The sequence below is a fragment of the Tamandua tetradactyla genome, chromosome X (genome assembly GCF_023851605.1).
Source record: "Tamandua tetradactyla isolate mTamTet1 chromosome X, mTamTet1.pri, whole genome shotgun sequence".
In the NCBI taxonomy this organism is placed as follows: domain Eukaryota; kingdom Metazoa; phylum Chordata; class Mammalia; order Pilosa; family Myrmecophagidae; genus Tamandua; species Tamandua tetradactyla.
In genome coordinates, this window is record NC_135353.1 from 133,849,533 (window position 1) to 133,861,173 (window position 11,641).

Sequence of the window (11,641 nt, forward strand, 5' to 3'; positions counted from 1 at the left end):
GCATGAAAGAAACATGTACAATAGAGAAACTCAACAAAGCAAAAAGTTGGTCCTTTAAAAAGACTTACTAACATTGGCAAGACTGAGCTGAGTTTCATCTAGCCTGAGGCTGGGCCATGACTTAGAGCCAGGCCTTCAACTAGTGTTCCCCGAGTGTCCTCTGTCACAGGCAGCCCTAAGCAGGTTTGTCAGAAGTGTGACTCTGAACTGGTTTTGACAGCTTGCAGGAAGGCCAGTTGGGGAGTGCCAAAGGGGACTGGCATGGGGACGGGAGTGTGACTCATTGCCCAGTCAGAACCCAGGAGATGGGGAGTCACTGGGCTCCCTTTCTGGAGGCTTTGACAATCAGTCAGGGAACGGAATGTCTCAAAGTGCCAGGAGCGCTTTCACCAAAGTTGTGAATATTCAGTCATCTAGAGCTTAGTTTTTTACCTCTCTTCTCTCAAAGCAACCACAGTGTCACGTGGTTATTGATTAAAATCTCCAAAGGGCTATATAATGCCTTGTGTTTGTGAGAAGTTTCATAATTTACGAAACATTCACATTGGTTATCCCGTTTGACACAAGTAGTCACTCCTCACTGTTTCCTGTTGGCGTTTACTCAGGAACAGGTCACAGGGCTGAAGGTGGGGCAATTTCTCTAGAATCCTTCCTGAGCTTGAAAAAGTTAGGCAATGTCCATCTGAGGCCTCTGAAGAGCTTCTATTTGAACTAATTCTTCCTTGATTTCTACCTTCTAAAGGAATCCAAGTGATTTTCTCAGAGAGGAAGGGAACTGGTGAGTGCATACTATGTACCTTTATACTCATTAATCAACTTACATATTCCTCATAAATCCAGTGAACGGTTTGCATTTTTCAGAGTCACAAGAAAAGTACATGTCTAACTATCTTCCTGTGGTTATAGAGCTTTAAGTGGCAGCTTGATTTTTTTCTTTTATGCCAAAGCCCTCTTTCTTGAGAGACAATCAAGCAAAATAATTAAGAAAATGGATTTTGCAGTCAGAAAGACCTTGATTCTAGTTCTGGTTCTGCCAGGTAAGCCACAGTGACCTTGGGCAAACGAACTGCCCTCTATTATAAGATAACGATATACCTACATCCTGGGAAGGTGGAGAGAATTAAATGAGATAATGAGTAGCAAGTGCTACGTATAGTCCTCAATACATGCAATAATTGCTTACTGCTCTTACTTTTACTCTTACTACAGCTGTGCTAGTATATTACCTTGCCTATCGGGCCTATCCAGCCTTCATTGAGCTCAAATGCGGAGTTGATGACTGCACTAGCCTCATGAAATGCTATTCTAAAGAGCCAGATACACCAGCCATAAAAAGAAATGAGGAAGTCATGGCCAATGGTGAAGTGCAGGCCTCAGGAGTCAGGTCCCGTGGATTTTGTTTTAACCACTGAGTCATGTAGTGACCAACAATCACACGGAACAGTGGGCACGTCTCTTGTGGTTCATCTGGGGTAAAGATGTAAACAAAATTTCCCGCTTAGCACATGACAATTCACTACCTACTTTATAACCAACTTGGAGGAAATGTTTAGGAGCCACAATTAATGATTTTTCTTGATGGGATCATTTTATCCTTCTGCTAGGCTTTCCTTTTCACTTCTCCCCTACCCAGCTGGTCTTCAGGTATGTCTGAGTAAAACGACCCAAAGAGGATAGGAGGGAGTAATGATGCTGTCGATGCAGAAAATGAAAATATCACTACTTGAAGGATCAGGAATGAGTCCAGTTGGTGTGTCCTGGAAGTGTTCAGGTGTTTGTCAAATGAATGTGTGAATGAACTGATAGGTATTTATGCAGTCGTTCATTACACTCAAAGCACTGGAATGCAAAATCTTATTTGTAAAAGCTCTCTGGCTCTGGCCCTCTGCTGGGCCCACTAGGTTTCTGTGTGTCAGAAGCAGCAATCCCTCTGCTAAAAAAACTTCCCAACTCTGCTCCTGGTAGTGAGCAATATGCACAGGCTCCCAATTCCTGTGGGATTTGGCCTTTTGTAGCACTCATCACAATAATGGTTATTTATTTTGTGACTAATTTCCTTGATGGGTCCAGCACAGAGTACAGAAACTGGCACATAGAGGATGTTTGCTAAATAGCAGTTGACTGAGTTAATACTTGCACGAATGAACAAACAAATGAACTACTTACTGTCTAACAAACCAGAGTTTGGAGTTGGTACACGTTGCAGATTTCAGCCTCATACTGCTGTATGTTCTATTTTCACTTCCAAGTTTTTCCCTCCCAGGCAGGTACCTCTCCTACTTGTTGAACTGAAATTAAGAAACATGTGGGCTAGCATTATACTGGCTCACTCATATCCTTGAAATCACCACCTTTACCCATGCCTGGGCATTCTCAGGCTCCTACTGCGTTCTTTGGATACAGAGACAGGGAAGAAAGCGGCTTCCTATTTGTCCATACCATGACTCATCTTGCTTTAATGTCACCTTGTCCTGTGCAAGTGGATATCTGGCTACTGAGAGCCGTGGCTGGCAGGGCCACCTCCTAGAAACCAAACACACATCTGGCAGAGCTCGCTTGCTTCCATCTCCCAAAGAGAGGAGCAGATTATCCAAGTGCTGATTAAGTCATGAGCTGTTGGTGTGGCGACATTTCGCCATAGAGCAAAGAGACCAAGGATCCAGAAAGCCTCAAATAGATGATGCCTTCTGCACATTTCTTTCCCTTTTCTTCCACAGAGATGGACATGGCCAGAAAGCAGAGAACGTAGATTAAAAGTGGTGGTCCAGAAAGGTAAGTGTCCCTAAGAGGCAGGGTGAAGGGAGGGGCCTGCTGAGCATACGGGACATGCTCTCAGGGGAGCCTTAATGTTCTAAGTGTGTACTGAGGCAACTGCTAGTGTAAGAACATGCACAGTCATACACTTATCACTCATCCGCACCTACAGGCTTGTAGGGTTCATGGGCACATGTGGGTACTCTTGTGTCTGACTGTGAATGCCCAGGAAGCTACCTGCTTTGCCTCTAAAAGACTGGGGATCTTGCAACTCTTCTGATAAGAATGTAAATAAAAGCCTTGTTAGGAAGAATCTCTTGGTGACCCATCCAAATCTCCTTTTCTGGCAAGTGTACCCAGCCCCCCAACTGCTGTGAGCCTTGGCTGCTAAAAGCTCACAACTACAGTACTCTGCAGGACTGCCCTGAGCTAACATGGGTGTTTCCTGCTCCAAGAGTGCCCTGCCCCCAGTAGACCATAGCCAATGACTGTATGACACGGGCTATGAAACCCAGCCTCCTTCCTTCAAGATGGGACAAATCTGGTGCCATTGGTGCTTCAAGAGCCTGAGTGAGATCTGGACACCAGCTGGACCATATCCCTACCTAGCTCCTTCCCCTTCCATATCCTGCTTTCTGCCCTCCCCCTCTCCTGAGAACACTCCGCCAGTTGAACTCGAATAAGAATCCTGGTCTCAGGCACTGCTTCTGGGCTTCAGGATTTAAGAACGGTGCTAATACAGCCAACACTTGCCATGTACCAGCTGCTCTTCTAAGCACTTTATATGTATTACTTCATTTAGTCCTCATAAATCTACCCCTAAGAGGTAGACGTTACTGTTATCTCCACTCTGCAGCTGAGGCAACTAAGGAACAGAGACGTGAAAGTAACTTGCCCAATTGTCAGTAAGTGACAGAGCCAGCATTTGAATCCAGACAGCACAAAGCTTAACTATGATTCCGACTGATTCTTGTGCCTCTTTGACACCTGCTTAGGTTCCTTTGGAGAAAGAAACTTTAGCTCCTCCTCATCCCTTCTGCAAGCTTTAACATCCAGGGAACCAGGGACATTTCAAAACCATAATCCGAAAAGACAAATCTCAGTCGCCAGACTAGTTTCCTCTAATTGCACCTCCTCCAATCCTGGCCAGCATTATGTGAAGATTAATTTCATACTTGAGCAGATGCTGAGCAGTCTGTACTGCTGTGGATACGGAAAGTATACTACTTAAGAAGAGATAGTACGGAAAGACAGCTCCTGAGTATAGCCCTTTCCAAGTGAATTCTCTCAAAGCTCACTTTCTCAGCTATTCACAGTGGCAGCAGGTGAAAGTTCCCCAAAGAAGGCGGGTAGGGAATGATGACACAATAGCATTAATAACCGAAGCCGGAACTTTTGTGCACTGGTAACAGGAGTACAAATTGGTGCAAAGCCACGTTTAAAGCAAAGCATTAAAATATTAACAGTAAAATAGCAATAGTAAAAATCTGGAGTTCAGTCCCTGTACGGACCAGCCTTTTGGGGCTGCGAGGGTAGTCCAGTGGTAGCATTCTCGCCCACCCTGCAGGAGACCCGGGTTCGACTCCTGGCTCATGTACTTCCCAAAACAAACGAACAAACAAAAGAAAGCAACAAAAACAAACAACAGCAGCAACAAAAATCAACAAAGACTGCAGCAATAGTATACTCACATGGAAAAGGAATGAAATGTGACCCTGCCATACAGCATACGAAAAAAAAGTTTTTTTTTTAATCTGGAGACTACCCAAATGCCCATCAAAAGTAGAGAGGATAAATAAATTGTGGTATATGCACACAATGGATCATTATAGGACAATGGGAATAATTGTGCTACAACTATACAAAAAAGTATGGGTGAATCCCACAAATAGGATGTTGAGCAAAAGCAGCCAGACACAAAAGAATGTAGACTGCATGATGTCGTTCATATAAAGTTCAAAAACAGACAAAGCTATCCTATTGTGTTAGAAAACAAGACAGTGGTCACCCTTTGTAGGGGAGGTGACTGCAAGAGGGCATGAAGGGGTCTTCTGGGGTGCTGGTAATGTTGTCATCAGCTTGCTGGCTTCATGGGTATGTTGACTTTGTGAAAATCCATTGATTTGTACAGTTATGATGTATACACTTCGTGTATGTATACTACACTTCAAAAAAAAAAAGCTAAAAAGTGGTAGATTATTTGATTAAAAGAGAAAGAAAGCCTCTCCACATAGACAAACCAGAAGGTGCATTATTTTGATGAAGACCAAAGCAGTTTTTGTTTTACCCAGTGACCATACCTGTGAGTTCAAATTCCTTAGGGAGGTAATACATTGATTTCTTCCTATTCCACCTATGCAGCACTGCACCAATTTCTGGAATGTTTCTGTATTCTAAAGCACTGGGCATAGGCCATTTACTCAGAAATGGGAAAACAGTCAAGAGAGGCATTCATTAACCACCAGAATAAAATGTCTCGGTCCCACCCCGCTGGTGTTTATCCAGGGCATCTGATTATGATGCCGATGAGGGAGCAGAGCAGGGGAAGGCTGTGTTACACGGAGCCAATGCCAAATCAGCAGGGAGACCCTGGCAGGCAAGAGCTTCCTTTGGAGACTCTTCCAGGACCCGTTCCCCATCCGTCTCCCACGACACAATGAACAACCTCAAAGAAACCAACAATCTAGCTTCCAATAACCCGTCAATTTATTTCAATACACAACAGGGTCTCTGATGTGGAAAAATCAAATTTCTAGGCCTCTTCAACATCTGTTTCTGGCAATTGCAATGTGTTATCTTTTTTTTTTTTTTCATTGCAAAAAGCAGCTGGTGAGTCGTCATGCCGTTTCGTTTGAAAAAAAAGAAGACCAAATAAAATAAGTAATGGCTTCTGAGAGATTATTTATGACTTCACCAGAAAGGAACTGGAGGAAATATTCTCTGTTTCACCACCTTTCACCACAGGGAAGGCCTTTCTCCTCTGTTAGCCTGAGGATAGAAGATCATGTTGGAGAATACATGAATGTGAGGGAATATTTCTCACAAATCACCTCTGTCCTTTGCCTATAGACTGGGGATGGGGTAGGGTGTTCATTTATTCATTTGTTTGCTTCACAAGCATTTATTGAGCTACTATTGTGGGTCATGCATCGTGCCAGGTGCTGAGGGCATAACAGTGAATTAGACAAAGACCCCATTCTCTGGGAGCTTAATATTCCATCAAAGGAGGCCAATGTGGAACAGGACAAAGTGTTGGATCTGGGCCACACTCCTCCAACAGAACTTGGTTACTCTTCAGCACAGAAGCCCTCATTCAGAAAAAACATGACAGCTTCTCAGTCTCCCTGCCATCCCAATGCTCCCTACTCACAGTTGTTGCAGTTCATGATGCTTTCTGAGCTTTTTCCTTAAGAAATGACTGTGGGAATAAGCAAAGATGGAACATGTTTATTATAGAAGGTCCTGGATGATCTGACCTCCACCAACCTCCAACGTCAACTCTTATGACCCTCCTTTCCACCTTGCTCACTCCAGTTACACTGGCAATCATTTGATCCTCAAGTATGCCAAGCTCTGGACCCTCTTAAGGCCCCCCAGCCTGGCTTCTCTAACCCAAGGTCTTCTCAAGAAGATGGTCCAATGATACCAGGTTGTTACTCAAGTATCACCCTAAATATCATCCACCAGAAAGACCTTTCCTGATCATTACTTAAATTAACCTTCCATTGCATCACTCCCTGATTTGTTCTGGTCTGTACATGTGTGTATTATCTGTTTCCCCAACCCACATAGATGGCTTCTGTCTAGTTTCCTGCTGTGCTCCCAAGCACCTAGAACAGTGCTTGGCATATAGTAGCTGCTCAGTACGCATTGAAAAAGTTAGTGAATAAAAGAATGAATGGCAAAACATTAGAAATGATACAAATGTCCTATAGTGTGGAGATTTGTAAATAATTATGGTATATCTGTGAAATGAACTACCCTCTATTCAATAAAACTGATATTGTACATTAGTGTTTTCAAACTGAAAATTGCGATCTATATGTGGATCATGTAATCTAGTAAATCATGAAATGGTGTATATCATGCATAGTGATATCCTATGTCATTATGAAATAGAAAAGAACAGAACGTATCAGGGTGCACCATATAAAGTAATGACAAGTATTGGGCGTGTGTGTGTGTGTGTGTGTGTGTGTGTGTGCATGTGTCCTGAGTAGATGTAAATATATTTTTTACTATGGATGATGATAAAAATTAGGTATCACTATTGTAAAAAATTAATTTGACAAGGAAATATATTCATAATTCACTAAGTGGAAAAAAAGCCTGTTATAAAAGAGTAAAGAAGATGCATGCATGCAAGATAAAATATTAGATTGAAACATTGTTAGCTGAAAAAAATTATACTCAAGTATAGAAAACCAGCTGAATAAACTATAAACCAAAATGTTTAATAGATTTTTCTGCATGATTTTATTATTTTCTTCTTTATATTCATCTTTGTTGTCTAAATTTCCTATATCGAACATGTAATTTTTTAAGTGGAAGTTATTTCTAAAGGATTTAGAAAAATAAGCTTTTTCTGAAAAGTTGGCTTTTTTAAAGATAAAAAGTACCTCAATAGCAATGTCATAAATTATTGTAAATAAGCTTTTAAGTGCCTATAGAAAGCATAATTATAACCAGGACTTCTTTATATTTCTGCAAAGTGCCCACATTTTCTTGTCTAATCCCCATAATGATACAAAAAGGGAAGTAAGGCAGCAGTCATCTTTATTTCAGAAAAGAAGAAACTGAGGCACAGAAAGGTTATGTGACTTTGTCTGTGTGTCATACTGTAAGTTAGTGGTTGGCTTGGCAAAGAATCCAGGGCTTCAGATTGCTAATCCATTCCCAATACTCCCTTACACTTCACCTATTATACTGTGACCTTGACACTTTACTGTGTGGTGTAGAGATATTCACTCTATTGTGAAGAAGTGAGGTTTCCTTCTCTTGTTCCTCAGTTCTTCTGCTGGGTTTCATAGGCTATCATCTCCAGAGAATGGCTCAGCCATACCCTCAGCCGTATTCTTGTCCCTAGGGTTACCAGAGAATTGCCATTTCTGTGTTTTCATTTCATATACCGGAGGCACTATAGTGTGGGGTTTAAGAGCCACCAGAGTTTAAATTCCAGCTTTACCATTTACCAGCTCTGTAATCTTGGGCAAGTTGCTTAACCTCTCTGGGCCTTGATTTCCTCATCTGTTAAATGGGGATGATGATGATAATTGTTCCAACCTCATAATGTCTGGAATTATGCTCGATATACATTATTGCAAAGTATTACTATTATTATTGTTGTTATTGAGGTTTGGCAGATACTGTGGCCAAACCACTTACATATTTGTCCTCTGACTCCTTCCATTTTCCTCCCCTTACCTCCAACCCAGAGTGGAATTCCCTCCATCACCCTCCTGTTATTGGCACTGATTTCAAAGCTCCTCTAGCTGTTTTATTCCAAAAAAAAACTCCAGATTTCTCTCTCTTTGTGTTGAAGTTGCAGCTGCCAATTCTAGCTGTTTCCTGTGTATATCTATGTGTGAGTCCCACTGAGGAGGTGGAAGCATCCAGGAAGAAAATTAATGGTTGTCTCTGTCATAGACATTCTTAGTTTGCCTCTCTAGCATGTGTTATCCTTTCTTCCAGCAACAACCCAGGTTTTTATTTGGGCATGGATCCCTCTCCAAAGCCTAAGTCCATATGTCTAGCAGGGGCTTTACTTTTCACACTAGCGTGGGACATATGAAACAAGCCAAAGCCATGTTCAGCCAGCACATTTCCCTGGCCACATTGATTAATTCAGGGATTGGCACATGGTCTATGCCAATTCTATCAGAGTAAATCTTAGAACTTTGACATGAGCTACCAGAAACCCTTCCTCTCTCTTCTTTTATTCTAGAAGATTTGGAACCAAGAAAATAATGAGAAGCCACTACTAGTACCCTACCACCATGTGGAATCTGATAATAAAGCCAATGGATAGAGGAGAGTGAGGTTGAGCCACCAGATGGAGAAAACTGGGTCATGGTGACATCCCTGGAGAACCTGAATCAAGCCTCACCTAAAGGCAGCATATACTCTGAACTCCTGAGTTATGTGAACCAGCACTTTCCCCACTTCCCATAAGGCAATTGGAGTTTGATTTTTTAACACTTGGAAAGAGCCCTAGCTGATAGAATTCTTGCAGTAGAAATGTCCTCGGAACCATTAGTAAAACAGCTGAGATAGCCTACAGGAAAATGGAGCAAAACAAATGCCTGAGGAAAAATAAACATTAAACATGGCAAATGGGTATTATAGTCTCTAAGCATCTCTGGGAAAACCAACTTGAATGTCCTTTATACGATTCCAGCTTGCATCTGCCTTCATTTCATTTGAAAATTGCACCCCTTTATTCAGAGTTACTTAAAAATTTTCCATCTAGGCTAGTTGGACCCAAAGTAATGCCCAGGGAACACTACTTCCAGCAAAGACAAGAAAAGGTGATTCTAACACAATTTGAAACACATAATGGCCATGCCTTTAGGCTCTCTGAGAATTAAGAACTATCAGAGGCCAGAGAGTGGTGGACCCAGAAGACAATTGGGATCATCATATCATCATAAAGGCCAAACTTTTTGGTCCAAGCCTGTGGTCCTCAGAGAGGCTGGTTTGGCTTAGCTCATAGCTTTAAACCTATCACATACAATACAATATCTGAAACATTATATAGTGGACTTTAATGGGTAGCCTCATAAAAGAATGAGATACTCATCATTGGAAGCATTTATGCAGGATTTGACTGACCATCAGCAAAGGGTACTGCAGAGAGAATTTCTGCATTGGGAAGAAAGTTAGATGAAATGAATTCTAAAGTCCTTTTCAACCCCAAGATCTTCACGTGAGCATTGTCTGGATGTGTGTGTGTGTGTGTGTGTGTGTGTGTGTGTGTGTGTGTGTGTGTAAATGTAGAGATGATAAACAACCAACCTGGGAAAACAAGAGAGTATAACGATGAGGGAAGAAAAAAATCAGATTTTTGTTGACCTCAGACTGAGCCCTCTCCCACTCTCTACCTCATGCCCCCTCCCCCCATTCACATGCCACGTGGTTGGGTTACATCTTGGGGAGTCAGCACCGAGACCCAGCATTGTTTTCATTTTCCCTCACCTCTGACAGGCAGAGAGGTTGCCCTTGCTCAAAAACATACCGTTCTATTTCTTACAAGTGGCTGGTGGGAGAATGACAGCTGTGTGGAGTTAATGGAAATCATCCGGGGCAGGAAAAAGAGGCGAGGTGGGGCAGCTTGCTCACCCTGCTGTCCCTTTGCTCTATTTCCTAAAGCACCCTCCTCGGCTGCCTTGTTGGCAGGTGTGAAGTAGAAAAGGCTGCTTGTGTTACTAAGTGAAGACCTGCCACACTACTGCCCTGAGTCATTCACAGGCTGTGTGTAGGGAGTTCACACAGCAAGCCACGCAGCCTGAGAATGGGACATCATAGCTGCAGAGCTTTGGTGCAATGATGATCTGTCATGGAAAGCGCAGAGAAATTCCAGGCTTGGGGCTTCTTTGAATGCCATCACACTTGAAATCCTGGAGAATTGTACTGTGCAATGAGTCCCATGGATTGCCCAGAGAGCTCAAAACAGGGGGTCTGGTTGTGTGTGTGTGTGGGGGGGGTACAAGCATGATTTTTAGTACCATCCAAAAAGCATGACGGTGTTCATTTCTGAAATCTGCTTTAGAGGCCCAGAATTTCTACTTAAGGCCACTTCAGTCTCTTCTGAGTTTGGGGACAGCAGGCTAGGGGGAAGAACTGAGAGGGTTGGGCTATTCTCAGATAAGGGTAGAGGGAGGACCTTTCACAGTTTAGGTGCTTTTCTGTCAAAGAGAAGTTTATCCTCTTCCTCCTTCTAGCCAACATGGGCCGAGTCCCTCCTTGCCGGACTCGGCTTGGGAGGGGTTTAATCATTGGCTCCTGCTTAATAATAAATCACAAACACTGCTTTTTCGTTGTTGTGTGGGGGTGGGGATGGGGGGGTTAAAAGAAAATAGATAAGCCATTAATTCCCCTAACTATATCTTAAAGGCAGTCTCATGAAAAGTTATGTCTAAAAATATAGTTATGACTAAAAGACATTTACGAACAACTTCTTCCTCAGAGACTCATAACTCCCACAGTGAATCGTGTGAAAGAAACATTGACAATGATGTTTTGTCCCGGGATGTCAGGCAGGGTGTGAGGCCTCAGAAGCTATGCACGGGACTTAACAAAAGGAATACTGCTTACATTTTTGATTCCACATCCAAGATACATCAACAAAAGCCAAGACCAAGTGGCTCTCTTGAATTTGGGGGACAAGAGAGATAATCAAGTTGGTTAATTCTAGGCCAAAAAGAAACAAAAAGGTTTATCTCCTTTCTTCAGGGAACAGAGTCTAAGTAGATATTTTTCCCATTATCATGTAATTGTGATTCTAATGACAGCTTCTTTTTGCATGGGTACGCACGGGGAATCGAACCTGGGTCTCCGGCATGGCAGGTGAGAACTCTGCCTGCTGAGCCACCATGGCCTGCCCGGACTAGTTTGCTGCCAGGTTGTACCTGGCATGAAGGAGGATACTATCTTTCTGATTACCAGCATTTTTTTTTTTAACTTGGGCAGGCTCTGGGAATCGAACCTGGGTCTCCAGCATTGCAGGCGAAAACTCTGCTACTAAGCCACCGTTGCCTGCCCTGACAGCTTTTAGTGACACATCTTCACTCACACACAGCCTAACCATGGTGTACAATCAGTGGCCCACAATATCATCACATAGTTGTATATCCATCACCATGGTCATTTTTAGAACATCTGTATTACT

General features: G+C 42.7%; 1 long non-coding RNA gene across 1 annotated transcript; it reads left to right on the forward strand.

Moving 5' to 3' along the window:
• The first annotated feature begins 2,541 nt into the window (after positions 1-2,541).
• Positions 2,542-9,087, forward strand: LOC143670158 (uncharacterized). Its single transcript, XR_013169285.1, has 2 exons — positions 2,542-2,772; positions 8,699-9,087. It is a non-coding gene; the product is annotated as an uncharacterized LOC143670158 (long non-coding RNA).
• The last annotated feature ends 2,554 nt before the right edge of the window (positions 9,088-11,641 follow it).